Consider the following 21851-nt stretch of genomic DNA (forward strand, 5'->3'; position numbering starts at 1 on the left):
GGATGAGTATTTCAGTAAATAGAAATGTTATTGTTATGGCAAAACTTACAAAGCCACTAGTTGCATAGAGATGAGTTATGTTTCATCCCAGATGTTGTTGAAAATAAGCCAAACCTAAGAGATGGGGTGGAGGGGCGTCCCTGGTGGCTCAGATGGGAAAGAGTCTGCCTGCCATACAGATGCTGCTGAAGATGCAGGTTCAATCCCTGGATTGGGGAGATCCTCTGGAGAAAGGCATGGCAACCCACTCCAGTAATCTTACTTGGAGAATCCAATGGAGAGAGGAGCCTAATGGGCTACAGTCAGCCATAACTGAAGTGAGTTAGCACAGCACACAGTGCAAGAGATGGGTGTCCTTTTCTGTTTTGTTTTTAGGTGATATTTCATAAGATATATTCTATTTCAAGACTTGCTCTTCATTTCTGAAATTAATTATCTCAGTTTTACTGCTTTGCCTGGTGTTCAGATTTCAGATATGTTTTATTCATGCTGATCAGATTCTTGAGAAACACATGCACTAAGATGGCAAAGTATTACTTTAAACTGAGGACATGTAGTAACTTCTAACTACTCAATGAGTTATCTTCTCAGTAGGAAAATCTGTTTTAAGAGACCAAATTAGATTCCATAAATATGTATAGAATCTAGAAAGATGGTACAACAAGCTTGTTTTCTGGGCAGGAATAGAGACACAGACGTAGAGAACCAACATGTGGACACAGAGAGAAGGGGGTGGGGTGTGAAGAGATAAATTGAGAGAGTAGGACTGACAAATATCCACTACCATATGTAATACAGATAACGAGCGGAAAGCTGCTGTATAGCACAGGGAGCTCAGCTCAGTGTCCTGTGATGACGTAGATGGGTGGGATGGGGAAAGGTGGTGGGAGGGAGGCTCAAGAGGGAGGGGATATATGCATACATATAGCTGATTCACTTTGCTGTACAGCAGAAATTAACACAACATTGTAAAGCAATTATGCTTCAATAAAAATGAGAGATCAAATTAATATCAGAAGTTTGTTATTCCGCATAGAATTAAAATAAACTCAACATTTTATTGCCTCCTTGGAAAACAATGACTTCTAAGGTGAGTTAAAAAAAAAGAGAGAGAAAGTTAGGCAAAAAGTGCTGAAAAGGGCCTTTGTGTAATTCAACACAATCCAAAGTTTCTGAAGTTGTGTTTCCTCATCAGAATCTCTTGGGGTTAGGAGAGGTTAAAAAGGTAAAGTTAATTTAAAAATCCAGAGTCCTGAGACCCACCCCGGATTCACTAAATAAATATCTGTGGGTATATGATAAGAATCAGTTTGAATATACTTTTTAGTAATTCTTGGCACACTCAAGCATATCTTTTAACACATGAGATATTTCTAGTTCATCATGCTGTTTCTATTTTGTCATGGATATATTCAGATTTTTGTAACTATATGCATGCAAAAGTTAATATTTGATAGAAATATTTTTGTCCATAATAATACTGTGAAGGCATAATGGTGGAAAACATTTACATGCATGGTTTAAGAACATAAAAGTCAAAGTGAAAGTCCCTCAGTCATGTCCAACTCTTTGTGACCCCATGGACTGTAGCCTGCCAGGCTTCTCTGTCCATTAAATTATCCAGGCAAGAATACTGGAGTACGTAGCCATTCCCTTTTCCAGGGGACCATCCTGACCTAGGGATCGAACCCAAGTCTCCTGCATTGCAGGCAGACTCTTTATCGTCTGAGCCACCAGGGAAGCAGATCAAGTGGAATACTTTCGTAAAACTCTTTGCTGAACACAACCATAAATGAAATGAACAACTACTGTAGTTGTCACAAAATAAACTCCATCAAGCAATAATTTAGCTGTGGTCTTGAAATAAGACTGGCTTTATTATTAATGTATATTGATATATATTATTAATGTGTATTATTAATGCACATTTCTTTAAGAATTGAGGACTTGGAATTAAAGAACAGAACAGATACTCAGAACTCATTTAATCTGTATATTCACTGAGTTTTAATTAAAATCTTATATGCTACTTGTAAAAAAGTACTCTTGTGGTAGCTACTGTATGCATTATCTAGTTTATGGTTTCATATATACCAGAACCTAACAGATTCACTAGTGCCTCTAGAAGAATAGCTTGATATAAGGGTCATTAGCTGTACAAGGAGGAAGATATAATGAGTTACATAAGCAACTGCAAATTCTAGATAAAGAACAGATGACATGCTTGTGTGCAGTTACTCACACAGGAATAAGAAACCCTGGGCAATCTCTTACATTTCTATTGACCGAGGTCACAGTTGGGGCAGCATATGGATGTGCTTCTGCCTGCAAAAGGGAATTGTGTCAACTATAGTACAGAAGAGAAGGGATTAGGAAAACAGATACCGAAGCATATGACACCTATTCTTGAGGAATTCACTTTCACTGGAAACACACACAACTAATGCTAACACAACATCCATTGGGCTTCTCTAGTTGATGAGCTGTCTTGAAGTCAATTTCAGCATCAACTTACATTCAAGAGAGTCACCAATTTGAAGTATGCAAAGCACTGAAAAGCAATTTACATCTTCACTAAAATGTCTCAAATAAATGGCAAAAGAAATTATATCACATGTAAAATCCACTTACCTTTGCTAATCTCCCCAAAGTACTAAATATTACAGAAGTCCTCTCCCTACAAATCTTTGTAATTTCATCTACAAGAGAAGTCTTTTCCTCTCTCAAAACAGTAATTCCAACCTGGTAATGTTATCTCCTCTTTTGCATTATTTTATAGACTGGTTTAATCATCTCCTGACTTCTTCCATTACCACAAATAACTCAACAATTTCAGCTACAAATCTCCTTATAAGGTAGAGTTAGGTAAAAAGTTTGCTATTGATCTGTGTTACACTAATGACTTAAAAATTCCTTGTGAGTACAGAGGAATTTTCTTGTTTCCTCTTCAATTATTTTTTCTTTCCTTTCCTGGGGGCTTCCCTGGTGGCTAAGAGAGTAAAGAGTCTGCCTGCAGCGCAGGATTCCTGCAGTGCAGGATCCCTGGGTCAGGAAGATCCCCTGGAGAAGGAAATGGCAACCCACTCCAGTACTCTTGCCTGGAAAATCCCATGGATGGAGGAGCCTGGCAGGCCACAGTCCATGAGCTTGCAAAGAGTCGGACAGGACTGAGCGACTTCACTTTCTTTCTTTTCTCTCCTTTTACTCTTTTTCTTGTTATGTCCTCTTCATTTATTCATTTATTTTTGTAGAAGTCAGGAAAGTTTTCACAAAGTGAAATACAAATGAGCCATTTCTCCAGTACCTACACTTAAAGTCAATAATCCTTAATATGATCTGCAATGTTTTCTGTATTACCTGCCTGTGTCAATCTGTTGGACCTCATCTAGTTACAGATAAGAAAAAATTTTTAATAATTTTATTTATTTTTGACTGCTCTGGGTCTTCATTGCTGCACCGGCTTGTCTTTAGTTGCAGAGAGCAGGGGCTGCTCTCTAGTAGCCGTGCCAAGGTTTCTCATTGCAATGGCTTCTCTTGCTGTGGAGCATGGGGCTCAGCGGTGCACGGCCCTCAGTAACTGAGGTGCCTGGGTTTCCGTTGTTGTGGCTCATGGGCTCAGTAGTTGTGGTCCCAGCCAGGCTCAATAACTGTGGCACGCAGGCCTATGTGGCATGTGGGGTCTTCCATGATCAGGGATCGAACCCATGTCTCTTGCATTGGCAGGTGGATTCTTTACCCCTGAGCCACCAGGGAAACCTCAAAAAGGCACTGAGAAGGACTGCAGTTAATTCTTGGTATTAATTTGGATGATGGTCTATATTGTAATCATATGAAATAACCAAATATATCTGAAGTACTCTTTCTCTTAATCTGTCTCTTTTTCTTTCTCCACCTCCTTCTCTTAGGTCACTCCTAACAGATGTTTCTAAGCAATAAAATGGATTATATATGAAATGGATAGAAATGATGTGAAAAAAATAGAGTCAGTGGATTGGGGGATCTATAGTGCTGTCTTACCAGAAGTTTGTGAAGATAATGAAGCTGTTTTAAGGCATTCATTATCTTCTCCCTTAAAACTTTCCATCTTCTATTTGTTTCTGTTACTTTTACATTTAATATGTATTGGGTGGGAAAATTTAGATACACCTGCTTTTCAAAGTAAAGCTTCACACTCAGTAGTGTCAAGACTTATGGGAAGGTACTAACCTTTCTTTCTTGCCATCGTCACATCTTGAAAGTAAAAATGTCTATTTTATAAAATTGGAGGCATTAAATCAACTAGCATATTTGAAGCACTTAGTGTACCATATAGCAAGCAAAAACCAGTCAATAAATGTTTTATTACATCTTCATCTACTTTTCTTTATTAAACTATATTTCCCTGAAAGGGTTTAATATCAGGAAGTTACATGAAAGGGAGTTTTGTTAGTGAACTGCTTGTTTTGAAGGCCTTTACATTTTGAGCTTTGATGTAATAGTAAAGTACCAAATTTCTTCTATATTAAAGGGGATTCTAAAATGTTTATGCTGGTAGAATTGAGATAGAGTTTCTTTTAGTAGGTTGTAGCTGTGCTGTGCTGTCACTTCAGTCATGTCCAACTTTTTGCAACCCCATGGACTGTAGCCCACCAGGCTCCCCTGTCAACGGGATTCTCCAGGCAAGAATACTGGAGTAGGTTGCCATGCCCTCCTCCAGGGATCTTCCTGGCCGAGGGGATGAACCTGCATCTCTGCATTGGCAGGCTGGTTCTTTACCACTAGCACCATCTGGGAAGCCGCAAGTCATAGCTGTAGGAGAGGATAATAGAGTTGAGTCTTGAACAACGACAAGGGTTAGGGGTGCCAGTATCTTGTGAAATAAAAACTTTACGTATAATTTTACAGTTGGCCCTCTGCTTCCAAGGTTCCACATCCATGGATTCAACCAACTGTGTTTCACGTAGTACTGAGTATGTACACTGTTGAAAAAATCTGCATGTAAGTGCATCTGTGCAGTTCAAATCTATATTGTTCAAGAGTCAACTGTACTTGAACATTTGGCTCTGTTAGTTACAAAACTTCCATCACTATATTATTGGCAATAAAATCATTTAAAAATGTAATCATGGAAAAAGTGAAACATTATGATTTCCAAATCCTTAGCTGGTTATAAAGTATCAACATGTGAAGATCACAATTTTACCATAAACACAATGATGCTTTATATCCTGTGTTAGATATCAGAAGAACCATTTATCTCTATGTCTAATAAAACTTCATAACTAGTTAAGTGCAGTTGTAAAATAATTTCTTTTTATAGTAAAAGCTTTACAACTAACAAGTGAGACACTGATGCAAGTCATTATCAATTTCTCTGTGATTATTATAGTTTCCATAATAATCTGCACTCTATTAACATAAATTAGGCAGCACTTAGAAGGCAATACTGGAGTGGCAACCCACTCCAGTACCCTTGCCTGGAAAATCCCATGGGCAGAGGAGCTTGGTAGGCTGCAGTCCATGGGGTTGTGAAGAGTCAGACATGACTGAGCGACTTCACTTTTACTTTTCACTTTCATGCATTGGAGAAGGAAATGGCAACCCACTCCAGTGTTCTTGCCTGGAGAATTGCAGGGACGATGGAGCCTGGTGGGCTGCCATCTATGGGGTCGCACAGAGTCATACACGACTGAAGCAACTTAGCAGCAGCAGCAGGCAGCACTTTAAAGACCAGCCTCATTAACTTTGTTTTCACAAAAAGGTGAGAAAAAGCCAGATTTAATTTCATGGGGTCTCAGAGTTGCAAAGTAACACCAAAGCTCTCAGACAAAAGATATAAACAGATAATAATGTATATAATGTTGAATGTGACTCTTGTTCTAAAACTATCATTAGGAGCTTACTTCATTAATATTTGTTTACAATTATCTATTCGTGGCTCAGTGGTAAAGAATACACCTGCCAATGCAAGAGTTGCAGGTTTGATCCCTGGGTAGGGAAGATCTCCTGAAGGAAATGGCAACCCACTCTAGTATTCTTGCCTGGGAAATCCCATGGACAGAGGAACCTGGTGGGCTACAGTCCATGAGGTCACAAAGAGTCGAACATGACCTAGTGAATAAAATAACAAACAACTTTTTTACTTAGATGTCAAAGTTAAATAGAATAGCATTTAGAAACTCAGGAAGTTGCACAGCAGACTTAGTTAATTGGTTATGGTTTATGTTTATTATCCTAGGGATGTACTTATAAGAAACGTAAAAATACTCCCAGAAGGAAAGCCCAAGATGCATTAGTGATGCTTCAGATATATTGTAAATGTTGTCAAATTTAGACAGATACTAACAGTTTAAAACAATAGCAATAATAGGTCAATTTAATAGATAAAAGCTCAAAACATAACTAAAAGGCTAGGAAAGAGCATGATGCCTTTTTCAGAAGAAGATTAAAGAAAATAATTAACTTTATAAATTGCTAAGTTACAAATACACTTATACATGTCTACCATGGGAACTTTTAGCTCTGATTGAGATAAGAGTAGTTACCAGCAGATGAGCATTCCCATCTAGTACAGAGAAATATAAAATACATATAATAAAATAAATGAAAAATACACAAAACATAATTAAAATACAGAAAAAAAAAATCAAAAGGAAATTGAAAGTTCCTAAGGTCAAAAGAACTAAAGAAAATTCTGGAAGAAAAAAACTTAGACATAAAAGATGTCTTCTGCCATACTTATAACCTGGAGGCATTTGCTAAGCCTTTCTCAACAACAAATTCTGAGTCTGACTGGTTTGAAGTAGAAGCAGCATTTATGCCTAAAGTACCCATCCTTGCCCCTACACTGCAGCTAAGGGGTTTTTGCATACATCAAATGACTCAGCCTAGTCAGAAGCTTAGTCACTTCAGTTGTATCTCTTTTGTGACCTCATGTACTGTAACCCGCCAAGCTCCTCTGTCCATGGGATTTCCCAGGCAAGAGTGGGTTGCCATTTTCTACTCCAGGGCATCTTCATGATCCAGGGATTGAACCCGCATCTCCTGTTGCTCCTGCATTGGTCGGAAGATTCCACTGAACCCAGACTGAGCCACCTGGGAAGCCCCCACCCTCTGGAAACTCAGAGCCTTATTAAAGAGACATAAAGGGGAAATGAAAGTTGGAGAAGCAACCGAAAATAACCTATCTGCTCAGAATTTTTCTCCTTCAAGGATACCTTCCAACGTCCTGTTGCTGTCATCTTGTTAAGTCAGCACAACTTCCTTTCCAAGTTTTCTTGTAACCCCAGTACATCATACTTTTCTTTCTAGTCACAGTTCTTCAGTAACCAACTGTGTATTTAGAATGCTCTGATAATATGCAGGATAGAAACATCTTGAGGGTAACCGCAAATGATCATACTCCCATCTGGATATCAGGGCTTCCCAAGTGGCACTAGTGTTACAGAACCCACTTGCCAATGCATGGGACATAAGACACACAGGTTCCATCCCTGGGTAGGGAAGATCCTCTGGAGGAGGGCATGGAAACGCACTCCAGTATTCTTGCCTGGAGAATCCCACGGACAGAGGAGCCCGCCAGTCTCATGGGGTTGCAGAGTTGGACATGACTGAAGCAACTTAGCATGCATACAGGCATCTTGATATCAGTTATTGTAACCAAGCATTGATGAAATTAATTGACTCAATAACATCACCTCAATTGGGAGCATTTCTGATACTTCCCAAGAGCATCTTTTTAGAAAAATGATGATTTTCTCTCTTTCCTGGATTCCAAACTCAGGGACATAACTTACCCTTATTTATCTGGGAAGGGAACACATTAAGTGTTGCATACACTTCAGAAAAGTGACTGACACTCAGGCATGAAAATTAAACTGTAATATATCTCTGGATATATTCACATCTGTGTTCACTCACACTACTTGCATTAAATAATAAATACTAAACTTGCTTTAGTGTTGTAACTCCCATTTTGTAGGTAAAGACACTGAAGTTCAGAGTTAGTACTCTTGTGATAAGAAAAAAAAAAATCACTTAAATTGTGTTGCAAGTAGTGAAGCAGCAATTAGAACTTCAATCTCTCTGACTTCCAAATCTTGTTGCCTACTTTAGAGGAATTTTACTTATAGCTGTCTTCTTTATCATGTTCCATCAGTGTGATTTTATTTATAGTAATTTCTTGTCTTCAGTTCAGTTCAGTTCGGTCGCTCAGTCATGTCTGACTTTTTGTGACCCCATGGACTGCAGCACACCAGTCTTCCCTGCTCATCACCAACTCTTGCAGCTTGCTCAGACTCATGTCCATTGAGTCGGTGATGCCATCCAACCATCTCATCCTCTGTCATCCCCTTCTCTTCCTGCCTTCAATCTTTCCCAGCATCAGGGTCTTGTCTTACTTGAGCCTATAGTTACCATTTGGGAAAGTATTTCTTCCAGAGTTGCCCCGACAATGGACACACTCTCATTATCAACTATTCTGTCAAGCTGTCTTTAATATGCCAACAGAACAAATCACAAACTATTTTTTTAACACAAAACTAAATAATTTAAAAAATACTACTGTAGAGAACCTGTATTAAGTAGCTGTTGGCATCCTTTAATGTGTTAAATTACCGTAAATATCAATCACTAAAAAAAAAAATTAATTGCAGAGTTTTGCTAATAAGAATTTGAAGTTAATTTTCCTAACTAGCATTTAAAGCTAGAGAAATGAATTCTTGGTTTCTAGCCGCAGTTTCCAACTCTGACATTTTAATACAAAGTCTTCATTCATGAGGGACCAGAAGACAGATATGGCATTCTCTAGGCATGAATTGCTCTCCTTGGACACAGTTTTAATATCACACTCCATAAGAAAGGCTAATTTTCCTGTTGGGAAGTTAGGAGACTGTATTGAAATAATTTTCTATGGGATAGAAACACATTTTATATAGCTTTATTTGTGCCAATTTTGTATATGGGTGATTTTGTTGGTTCTTGAATGTGTGTGTGTGTGTGTGTGTGTGTGTGTGTGTGTATGTGTGTGTCTATGTCAGAGAATTAGAAAACTATTTAAAGTGGAATGTACTGGTCTCTTCCAACCTGGATCTGGCCTTACATAAGTGTATGCTGATACAGGGAAAAAACATATGCCCACTGGGTAAGGTTTAACTTTAACTAGGGAAAAAAATAATGAACTATTCTGAAATATACACTCACATCTAAATACCTGTACAGCAGTTATTCTGTATATGCACGTGTGTGTATGTGTGCATGCATGTGTGTGTTCAGTTGCTCAGTGATTTCCATCTTTTTGAGACTCCATGGACAATAGCCTGCCTGTTTCTTTTGTCCATGGAATTTTTGAGGGTAGGCTATTAGAGTAGGTTGTCATTTCCTCCTCCAGGGGATTGAACCTGCGACTCTTGTGTCTCCTGCATTGGCAGGAAGATTCTTTACCACTGTGCCACCTGGGAAGCCCATTCACACATATACATGTATAGAACTGACTTTCTATACGGCACTCAAAAACTTTCTATTTAGCAACTTCACTAATTCAAAATATAGCTGGAATCAGAAGTAAAATGAAGAATTCTTTCAAATATATATTAAAAAAATCACAAATTCATGAACAGTAAAGTATACCTTCCCCTTTAAGCACACTATTTAGATGACATCATTGGTGCTGGTTAGCTGCTGGTACTTTGAAGTACAAGGAGCAAAAATTTGCCACCCCAAATGGTGTCTCTTTGGCATAAGAATTAATTTAGGTTGGCTTTTTTGAAGGCCCAAAAGACTCAGGAAGAAAATGAGTCTTTCGCCTGTAATGGTCAAAAAGAATGTATTTAGAAGACATGGTCTAGGATGGCAGCTTCACCATACAGTACTATAGCCTGAGCTAGGTGTTGAGGAGGAAGTATTTGCAAAGTATGTTAAAATGCCTGTCTGTGGGGCTGATGCCTCTAAAATAGTGTCATGATCTGCAGGATTAAAATCAATCTTAAATGTTATTGAACCTTAATATTGAACAGTGGATATTTGTTTAAAAGGTTTAGAGATGCTAAATTTTATTTCTCCTCATATCCATTTAAGGTGCTCAGTGGTAAACAATCTTCCTGCCAATGCAAGAGACACAGGTTCAATACCTGGGTCGGGAAGACCCCTTGGAGGAGGGCATGGTAGCCCACTCTAGTATTCTTGCCTGAAGAACCCCATGGACAGAGAAGCCTGGCGGGCTGACAGTGCAGGGGGTTGCAAAGAGTCAGACATGACTGGGCCACTGAGCACACAGACACACATGCTCATCTGATTAAAATTCAAAAAATGATTTATTTTTTTGGCAGTAGTCACTTGTGTAAGAATTTGGAGAACTTGGAAAACAAGTTATTTTCCACAGTCTTAAGCTTAACAGGGATATAGCACATTCCAATATTTCTAATTAAACTGACAGAATAGGAGATGATAGCATCTGTTTTTTTTTTTTTTTTTTTTGTAATAAAACCTATTGATGTGGCTGGCCTGAATGCTTCTTATCTGTAAAAGACAACAAATGAAGATAAGCAGAGTTAAAAAGGAGGAAAATGGGAAAAGAAGTCACAACCAAATAGCTAAGTCTATAATTCCAATATTAATTATCTTCTACAAATATTTTTCAAAAAAACTTTAATTAATAAGCATTAGTTCAATATGAATTGTCCAGGGTGTTTAAGAGATATTTGAACATAGATATAAAACGTGCTGCTAAAGTTTCTTTTTCTTTCCAAAATACACTCAGGTAAGATTTTATTCTCTTTAACAAAGCTTAACTCCTAAGTCACAACTAAATGAAAATTTTAAGCCATTTGTACCAATTAGAAATTTTAAAATTCAGCTTTTTTTGGTGTCTGTAAAATAAAAATGAAAAGCCTCTGTGAATGGCTAGACATTTGTCAATGTGTGCAATAAGAACAAAGGAGTTACCTTGTGTTTAATGCTTAAAAGGAGACCAATGAAATTGCACTAAAGAAATAAATAAGACTGTAGTAAACACTCACACACATACAAACATGGTTTGTAATGCTTGACATTACAGAAGAGATTTATGGGATGCAGAAACACATGTTTCTAAGAAAGCAGTCTTTCCTCCAGGCAGGGGCTGGGATTCCTAACCATCTTCAACGTCTGCAGTTTGACTCTAAAATGGCGGCAGTGTCAACAGATGCGTGGACACAAAAAACACACTGGGAGCTGGTCCTTTGAAACAGCCCAGAAGTATATTAAGCATGAACGATATAACGCTGCTTAACTGGTAATTTGTGCCAACCAGAACCAAAATTGCATCCAGGCTGGGCAGGCAGCACGTGCACTTGCTTCTCTGTAATTATGCTGTTTATATCTTATCATCTTTATCTTCCTTTCTGGCTGAAAGAAATGCTCCACTTAGTATTTGTATTCCTTTTATTTCTAGAAGGTCCGCGTTTTGTTTGTTTTCCATGATGTTTAATTTGGACATAATATTGTCTCATCTTTTGACCTTTGGGGAGGCTTATTGCAAGTAAAACAGTGTTTGGTGTGAGTAATTTATGCAAATAATGCGAGGGAAGGTCTGCCACTAGGGGGAGAACAAACGTAGTTTTGTGTGAACCAAGGAAAGAGGAAGGGGACTCATGTTCTGAGACCTCTCTCTAGACCTTAAAACTTGATATGTGTGTATATATATGGACTTCTCTGGTGGCTCAGACAGTAAGGAATCTGCCTGCAATGCAAGACATCCAGGTTCTATCCTTGGGTTGGGAAAATCTCCTGGAGAAGGGAATGGCAACACACTCCAGTATTCTTGCCTGGAAAATCCCATGGACAGAGGAGCCTGGGGCCTGGTGGGCTGGTCCATGGGGTTTCAAAGAGTAGGACACGACTGAGAAACTAACACACACACACACACACACACAATTATGTAATTCTTACAGTAGCTTTGAAGATAGGATTTCTGTATTTAATGATAGCCTTTCTGATACCCTCAAATGTTGGGATTGGCTCCAGGAGATAGAATTTGCAAACACTGGAGCCAAAATTTCAACCCAGGTTTATATCCTGCCTCCCCAGTAGGGGGTGCTGATATTTCCTGGTAGTAAAAGGGAGGGGTTGAAAAAAATTATATCAACACTGGAAAGAATTTTTGTTATCCCCAGCACTTTCTGACACTTCCTTTTGCACCCACACAAAGACATAGACACATAAAGATCAAAGGTTCTCAAGGTGACAGACCAGAAATCGCCAGAGGTGGGATCAGGGGATCCACCTGCAAGACTGCCTGGCCAGAGGTCTTCTACTGGGGGTGTCTCACTCCAGGTGGAAAAGGAGTAATTATCACTGAAAGTCAGCGTGGGGAGAAGCAGGGGTGGAGATGAAGATACACTTTCCTTTCTGCAGCTGTAAGAAATACAGAGATATTTTTTATAATTGAAGACCTGGATGCGTTTAGCTTCCATTACACTGTATGTTTTTTTGTTTGATATAATATTGCCTATAATCTTGCATTGAAATGAAATGAAGTAGCTCAGTCGTGTCTGACGCTTTGCGATCCCATGGACTGTAGCCCACCAGGCTCCTCGGTCCATGGGATTTTCCAGGCATGAATACTGGAGTGGGTTGCCATTAACAATGCCTATATATGCATAGTTTAGGGCTGTTTGAAAAGGCATTTTTCCTTGTTTTCTGGGTGGAATTCAATGTTAGGTGAGGTTGCATATTAAATCGTGTTATCATTTACTAACAAGGCTTATATATACCCCTTACTGTATTAACATACCAAAGAGTTTTCTAAAATATTTTATTCATTTATTTATTTGGCTGAGCTGGGTCTTAGTTGTGGCACGTGGGATCTTATCCCCTGATCAGGGATCAAACCTGGGCCCCCTGCATTGGAGTGAGGAGTCTTAGCCACTGGACCACCTGGGAAATCCCCAAAGACTTTTTCTTTTAATTTTAATGCATGAAAGATATAAGGATGTACTTGACACCTTATATTTGACATATGATGAATGTATCAATTACTAAGTTACTTTTCCCTATTCTGTACCATGCTGAACTACAAGGGCTTTTCTACATATTGATTATAACCAGAATTATTTTTATTATGCATAAATTACTAAGATAAGGATCTCATTCAAGTGCCCTTTCTTTAGAGGTAAAAAGCAGCCTGACACTTAGATCAGCTATCCCGGCAGTTCAAACAATGATAAGAAAAAGTTCTGATCTCTTGTTTTTATAGATTAAAAATAAAACAGCTATTTTCAGGAAATGTATATGTGACATCACTTTTATAAAGTGTTACTGAGGCAAATGTTTAAAAATATATGTAGTATTTATAATACTTTTTTTAACTTGTAAGGAAAAAGTTAAATACAGAAAGAAAAGAAGAATGTTCTGTTTATTCTCTTGTCTTCCTAGACATCTGGAATGTGCATATATAATTCTATTATAAAAATGCTAATGAAGTGAAAAAACCTTCTAAAGCAGAGCACACACACACACTTTTTTGTTGTTGTTGTTGTTGTTAAAAAGGTGAGTCCTAGCAGATTTCAGGCTTTTTTATTTTAAATTTTATTTCAAACAAAATTTAACCCAAAATTAATTTCAATAGAGCAAGATATGAGTAGTCTCTACTATTCACTGGCTAGGATTCAGTAGGCGAGGTTTTAAGGTTGTGTAATAGCCCTGATGCTTAAATCAGGTAACCTTTAAAAAAACATGAATAACCTTTAAATCAAGTTTATTTTGGAGTTTTATTGCTGTTCTTGTGATAACCACATTGTTGTTCTTGTGATAATCACATCTTAATGGTCATGAAGCCAGGGTTAAATGCTACTAGGTATACTTGGCACTTACGGTAAATTATCTTATCAGCACCTATTCCTCTTTACGTGTCCTGTCCTGTGTTGTGCAGAGGTGAAAACCTAAAGACTACATTTTCAAAACTATCTTGTAGCAAGAGTTCTGGATGTAGTTTGGGTTTTACTGATCATGCACACTCATGTAAGACTTGAATTCGGAGCTGACCTAAGTGGAGAGAGAGGCCAGGCACCAATCTGGCTGGAGAAGCAGAGCCTGCAGTCAGCCCTTTGGATGGAGCCTCTTTATTCCTGGATCACAGAAGTTTGTGTGTTCCCTAAACCAACAATTACAGAGTAGCTCTCTCACCTCTAGATTCCAGCTAAGCTTTTGTGATCCTCAAGTCAGAATTTGGGAAAGTGGTATCCTCCTTTCATTTCCTGATTTTGTCACAGGCAGTTTAGTGGTCATTTCTATGATGTGATTTTGGAATTATTCCAGAAGTCCCAAACATTGATTTTGTTAGCATTCAATTCCTTTTAAGTAAGTTTTATGCATGAAATGCCTGCAGCAGTTTGTGGTAGCTGCCAACTGGACCCCAGCTGATGGTGTTTTCACAAAATGATTCAGTGATAATAGAGAAAAAAAGTGAGGAATTTCTGAAGACCTTTGCAAAAATTAAATATTAGGACCAGAGTATCAGTTAGAGAGCCAGAGGGAGAAGGATGAAGAGATTGAGAGAATCTTGATACATTGTATCTGGGGATAAGAGTAGAACAAGGGAATTTGTCCCCGGTGGCTCAGAGGTAAAGAATCTGCCTATAGTGCAGGAGACATGGGTAGGCGTGGGTTTGATCCCTGACTTAGGAAGATCCCCTAGAGGAGGGCATGGCTACCCACTCCAGTATTCTTGCCTGGGAAATCCCATGGACAGAGGAGCCTGGGGTGGGGGGTGTAGTCCATAGGGTCACAAAGAGTCGGACATGACTGAGCACACACCCACATAGTAACAGGAGACAATTCTGAGATGACTCAAAGGCAAGACCAGTTCTGCTTCAGAGGCCTCAGATTCTTTGTCTACTTATCATTATGCTTTAAAAGGTGGCAAAAGCCTCTGTGATTTTTCCTCTCTACAAAAAAGAGTATTGTTCTAAAGAGTCTTTCATGGTTTTATTTTTTTAATTTATTTTTTTTTTCTTTCATGGTTTTATAAAGAAGCATTTGCAAAAGTGTGACTCACAATTAATGTTGTTCATCTCAGCATCATAGATTTGGTGAATTCCCTCAGGTGATCTCTGACACCCTGAAACTAAATGTAAAATGTTGTATATGTAGATATGGAGACTTTTTCAGCAAATGATCTTCCAAGGTAGGTGATCGCCAAATTCCCAAAAGGTCCCATGATTCAAAGGCTGAGAAACAAAGGATTCTATAAACGATACAGGGAAATCTCTCTTTCTACACTGTAGTTGTGATGTGATATGTAGATGTGAAAGTTGGCCCATAAAGAAGGCTGTGCTCAGTTGCTCATTCTTGGCCAACTCTTTGTGACCCCATAGACTGTAGCCAGACAGGCTCCTCTGTCATGGAATTTACCAGGCAAGAACACTGGAGTGGGTTCCCATCAGCACCAGAGAATTGATGCTTTCAAATCGTGGTGCTGGAGAAAATTCTTGAAGATTCATTGGCCACCAAGAAGATCAAACCAGTCAATCCTAAAGGAAATCAACCTTGAATATTCATTGGAAGGACTGATGCTGAAGCTGAAGCTCTGATATTTTGGCCATCTGATGTGAAGAACTGATTCACTGGAAAAGACCCTGATGCTGGGAAAGACTGAAAACAAAAGGAGAAGGGAGGACCAGAGGACGAGATGGGTAGATAGCATCACCGACTCAACGGATGTGAATTTGAGCAAACCAGGACAGAGGAGGCTGGTGTGGTGCAGTCCATTGGGTTGCAAAGAGTCAGACGTGACTTAGTGACTGAACAACATTATATTTACACTTTTTATGATAACTCAGTTGGTAAAGAATCTGCCTGCAATGCCGGAGACCCCGGTTTGATTCCTGGGTTGGGAAGATCCCCTGGAGAAGGGAACAGCTACCCACTCCAGTGTTCTAGCCTGGAGAATTCCATGGCCTGTATAGTCCATGGGGTCACAAAGAGTCTAACACAACTGAGGGACTTTCACTTTCACTTCCATGTGGATGACAAAATTCCTATGTCCACGTGATATATTTAGTTTGTATCATAATTTTGTGTGAAGCACTTATGACTAATTCTTTGGCTTTTGATAATATCCCAATGATGAAAATATTTCTTATTCTATGTCCAGTTTAATATAGGAAGCCAATGGCTTACATTTAGTGGCTAATCATCAGCTCTGTATTTGAAATAAAGAAAAAAGGTCATTGGTTTACCCAAATTAAAATTGTTCTAAAAATGTTGGATATTTTATATATTACTTCCTAATATTTGCAATAAAGAATTGTTATTTTTTAAAAGTTCAAATCAATACAGTCATCACATGATGGCATGACATGGATCAATCTCATAATGTTGAGTGAAAGCAGAGTACGTAGTATGAGATTCCATTTATATAAAATTCAAAAGGAGACAAAAAAATCTATGATGTTTCTTTTGGAAAGGAGAGGGGTATTTATATTAGTCAGGATTTCAAGGGTATTTCCCTGGCATCAGTAATGTTCTAAATCTTTACCTGGCTGTGTTCTCTTTACAGTGATTCATTTCACTGCACATTAATGATTTATCCACTGTTTCCTTTTTTGTGTTATCCTTCAATAAAATGTATTTTAGCAATTCCTAAAAAATTTACCAAATATTGCATTTGTATTAACTATTTTGTCAAGCTCTATGGATTCTCCTTTTCTTTCACCATATTTTCCTTTCTACCTTAAACCCTTCTAATATTCTGCCAGGCGTCTCCATTTATCTTTAATTATTTTGGAGGTCACATCCAGTCTTCTAAGGGAAGAGGTCCCTTAAGATATTTGCTCTGGACATTAGCTTAAGGAAGCCTATGGGCTTGCTTGTGGCCAGGTGGGAAGCAGGAGGTAACAGTATTCTCATCTGATCTTTCCTTTATTTGATCTTTTATTTGTTTGTCATTTGATCTTTCATTTATTTGGCATCATCCTCTTTACCTCCAAGACTCAAAAAATTCTATGAAATAAATTTCATACTCATCTCTTCTGTATTTTATTTGTTATATATCATAGATTCAGGAAGATACCTACTTAGTGAATTTAAATCTCACATGTTCTATTACTTTATAGACTGAATATGCAAAATTAGAACATCATGTGCTGCATCATTCTAGGCACCAGTACTTACATTTGTGCAAAGCTGCTACTCATAACATGGTATTCATTCTTAGAATGAGCTCAGGTCTAAAAACGAAATTTGTTATTAGCTAAAATATAGAGCCTGTAAGAATACACATGCTCTTTTCAATTAACAGTGATTTTTAGAAATCTTTTAGATTTAATAAATAATACCTATAAACAATAATTAATTCTAAGAAGAATTTAAAAAGAAATACATATATTTAAGTTTAAAAAGGGGCTTCCCTGGTAGCTCAGCTGGTAAAGAATCCACCTGCAACGCAGGAGACCTTGGGAAGATCCCTTGGAGGAGAGCATGGCAACCCACTCCAGTATTCTTACCTGGAGAATCCCCATGGGCAGAGGAGCCTGGTGGGCTACAGTCCATGGGGTTGCACAGAGCTGGACATGACTGAGTGAGTAAGAACACACAAGTATAATAAGACTCTTTTAAAGTGAGAAAATGGGCTTCCCAGGTGGCACAGTGGTAAAGAATCTGCCTGCCAATGCAGGAGACACTGGAGATGTGGGTTCAATTCCTGGGTCAGGAAGATCCCTAGAAGTGGAAATAGCAACCCACTCTAGTATTCTTGCCTGGAAATTTTATATGGACAGAGGAGCCTGGCAAGATATATTCCACGGAATTGCAAAGAGTTGAACACAACTGAGCACCTATGCAAAAAATGAGAAAATAGCAATGTTCAAAAGAGATCTGATGTCAGATCTACAGATAGAGAAAGAGAGTATGTGGGTAAGTATTTAACTACTTACCAGTCAGAGAAAGCAGAAGAGAAAACAATTAAGGGGTGTATTTGAGGACCAGGAGGAACTCCAGTGTATCTGGACACAAATTCAAATTATTAGTGAATAAAACAGACATGACCCCACCTTTGTGGATGCTTTTGCCTAGTACAATATTCACCATTTAAATTTAGGAAAACTCCTTGATCTGAAAGAATCCTCAGTGAAGCTGGTGTATTGCCCTCAGAGTATTAAATTAAAAAGGTAAAATGAGGCCTGGTAGGAGGAAATTATTGCAGGTCTTGTTTATGACACTCTACTTCTTTCAATGTGTTCTCTCTAAAAGACAAGGGTAGTCAACAATTGTCCTGTCTACCTCATAAATTTATTGGTAAGTTTGAATCTGATGCTATGTCAAGAACATTTTGCTTAGAAAAGGGTAAGCCACTGGAAATTGTTATTACAAATACCTGATTTTTTTTTCTATACAATGGTTTATGCTCTCATTTCCTTCTAATCCATTACTATTTCATTGAGGTCTACACCATGATACTTTTTCACTTTAAAGACAATCCCTAACAGTCTCTCTTCATCTTACATGATTTAATATTTTTTTCGTAGCGTTTACGTATTTACCACCTTCAATATAATAGAGAGAAATTCATGTCCATATCATCATTGCATTATCCTCCCTATCTAGAACAGTATAGGGCACAGAGTGAATAGTCAGTAAATCCTTTATTGTATGAATGAATTGTAAAAAAGGGTTTAGTTTACAGATCACCATTAACTTCATTGTAAGAACTATTTTTTTCATTGTTAGCATATGCTAAAAGATACAAGAAGATAGAATTATTCTCAAAGGAAAAAGCAGACCAGGCAGAAAGAAGAGAAAATAGCCCAGGGGATGCTCTTGCCTCGATTCTCTTTACATGGCATCAGAGCACATCTCCGAATTGTAATTCCTCTCTGTCAACTATACATAACATCTTACTTCTCTGCTTTACAGATTGGCTAAAGGAAAGAGACTGATATGGAATATGAAAGCTCTTTGAAATTATCCAGCTTTTACAAATAGAATATTGTCATAGAGATAGCTACACTGAAACAAAAAGTAGATACCAAGTGATCTGTGCCAAACAGGAAAAACCAGTCTTTACCAATTCTCTACTTAAAGGGAGTTCCCTGGTGGTCTAGTGGTTAACATTATATGCTTTCACTGCAGAGGCCTGGGGTCAGTCCCTGGTTGGGGAATCTTCCCACATGCCAGCCAAATTACAAAACAATTCTCTACTTAACCTAAGTTAGCCTCAGCACAATTAAACATCATATGTTGCTTAAGAGAAAAACCAAACAGAGCTACTTTCTAATTGAAACAGTCATCTTATTTTAAAAGTTGTTCAGCATATTCTGTATTTCGACCCTAATGATTGGATTTTACTCCTTTAATCAAGATAGTATATTAAAAGAATGAGTAGGGTTCTTTTCTGCTAAGCGAATTATACTAGTAACAAGTTTGTAATTTGTGATGGTGCATGATTCCGATAGTGAAGAAATTTCATTACAGGCAGGTTGAAAAGGCAGAATGCATGTGTATTTGCGTGTGTGGATGCAGGTAAATAAATAGTAAAGCTCATTGATAACAGAGACCATTATAATTTGAATAAGATTATATTCTTTCCAGGAGAGATAAAGGGTAATGAAAGACAATTCAGAGCTAGTTTGTTATTACTTCATCAAATACCTCAGCCTCAAGCTGATAAAACTCATGTGCACGGCTCCCGTGAGACATTAATGACAATGACGCTGCTAACCATTTGTAGTGATTTCTGAAATCATTAATATCTCTGTTTAAATGAGTTTGTGATGGAGTGTAACACAGGCCAGAGCCAGAGGTGAAACCTCTACGTGTGCTTTCATAAAACCAGAAGAGGTGAATTATGGGCGACAATAAAATGAATTGTATTCAACCTAGACAGATGCAATGGAGAGAGAATTTCCCAGTGAAACTAACAAGGGGCCTTAATTACATATTAATTATGTTACTTATAAAAACTCAGAATTAAATAATTACTTTATTTGCTTAAGTCCTATTAACCCCACTTAAAAATAAGCACTTGATTTTGCAAACACTAATTATATTGATTCTTTACAGGTTATATTCATAGTTATTGTCTTTATTGCTCCTTAATACATCAATTTATCATCTGTGATCTTCCCTAACCATAGACCACAGATAGCTATTTCTGAAACAGATCATCTTCAGATTATCGTACAAAAGGTGACTTGGCATTTTGTTTTGGTTTAATGTAGTGTCTGTTCAATAAGAGGGTAGGTCGCATTTTTCCAGCATTCATCTGAGTATGATGGAAAATACTCACAAAGCTTTTAAGGCACATAAATAAATAAATAAAAATAAATAGTGATGGAACATCCTAGTTTTAATCAGATATCTAAGGTTAGACATAATATCTTGCATCTGACAGATACTTCACTTTGAAAATTGTTATTTTAAATTCTTAGTGTCATGATAACTTTTTGTATCCGATTTGCTTCCTGTTGAATATTCATTGTGACTGTCACTCAATAAAACACATCATTTTAAAGAGACTATTTTTTGATGAGGAGCAAAATCCCATTTCTTTAAAAAAAATATGAGAGGTGTTGATGGGGATATCTGTAAGTTAAAATATTCTTTCAGAAGAAAAATTCTTACTGGCATAACTTTTCTCCCTGAAAAAAGTTCAGTCCCATGGCATTGCATAGAGCTTTTTAACTTTGTACATATGCCTCTTTAGAATAAAAACTAATTATGAGTTAGAATTCTCCAGATATCTTATAAGGCATAGACCTTCTCATATAGCTGGTGGTGGTTTAGTAGCTAAGTCTTGTTGATTCTTGTGACCCCCAGGCTCCTCTGTCCATCTCATATAGCTACCAACACATATTTTATGATCTCATATTTTTTGTAGTTTTATTTTTTAACTGCTCTCTTTGCACATAAAAAAAATTGAATTGCCATGGCACTTGCAAAGCCATCTGCCCTTGCATTGACTGCTCTTAGATGGCGTTGCTTGTGGATCCACCGACAGATCTGTTATGTAGAAGCATTTGACAGTTGCCTTTCAGGGGTGAAATTTACCCTCACTGAGTGCACACTTAGTTATGCTGTCTTACCTCCACCTTCTTGCCTTGTCATTCTTCCAGCTTCTGTGGTTGGGAGCAGCTTTTCAACTATATATTTGCTGGTTCTGTCCACAGATGGTCGTCTCTTCTTGACAACTGTCTCAGCTGTGGTTCCCAGCCCCAGTAGGCAGTCCTTGACCTTCTTCCTATGTGTGCTTTAGTCTGTTGTATCCTCAGTCTGTTTAACTTGTTCTCAACCTTTAGCCTCAATAATAAGTTGTTTACCAGGTTCCAGCTCTGACTTGCTTGTTCTGACACCTGACTCACTGGGCAGCTGATACCTGGAGATTATTGCAGAACCTGGCAGTCAGTCCCTACCACCCCACATATGTTTGGTTCGGACATCCTCCAGATTATTCTATTCTTCTCTCTAGTCTCACAATTCAAAGAGCTAACATTAAATTTGCCAGGTATTTGTGTCCAAGAAACTCTACCAGAATTACAATTATTTCCACGTACATTTCATGCTTTATCTATTTTTTCTGTTCCATCATCAGAGATCACGTCCTGTAGTTTTCCCCATCTCCATGCCTTTGTTTGCTTCCCAGGTGGCTCAGTGGGAGAGAATCCAGTGCCAATGCAGGAGACAAGTGTTAGACCCCTGGCTAGCGATGATCCCCTGGAGAAGGAAATGGCAACCCACTCCAGCATTCTTGCCTGGGAAATTCCATGGACAGAGCCTGGCCAGGCTACAGTCCAGGGGGTCCAAATGAGTCAGATATGTCCTGGCAACTAAAACAACAACAGCAATGCTTTCATTTATTTTCATTTATTTTTCTGTATAACATGAACTGTCTAATTGTTTTC

The 21851-nt window shown here is 38.1% G+C and overlaps 1 protein-coding gene across 1 annotated transcript in view; it reads right to left on the reverse strand.

Moving 5' to 3' along the window:
* The window catches only part of PIK3C2G (phosphatidylinositol-4-phosphate 3-kinase catalytic subunit type 2 gamma), a 651449-nt gene extending 630272 nt beyond the window's left edge, over positions 1 to 21177 (reverse strand). Inside the window, exon 1 of the mRNA XM_086401881.1 lies at positions 21036 to 21177. The gene's annotated coding sequence lies outside the window, so the exon portion shown is untranslated. The remainder of the gene's footprint in view (positions 1 to 21035) is intronic.
* Between the last annotated feature and the right edge of the window lie 674 nt (positions 21178 to 21851).

The sequence above is a fragment of the Bos grunniens genome, chromosome 5 (genome assembly GCF_055505025.1).
Source record: "Bos grunniens cultivar Pamir isolate PY7600 chromosome 5, Bosgru_T2T1.0, whole genome shotgun sequence".
Taxonomy (NCBI): domain Eukaryota; kingdom Metazoa; phylum Chordata; class Mammalia; order Artiodactyla; family Bovidae; genus Bos; species Bos grunniens.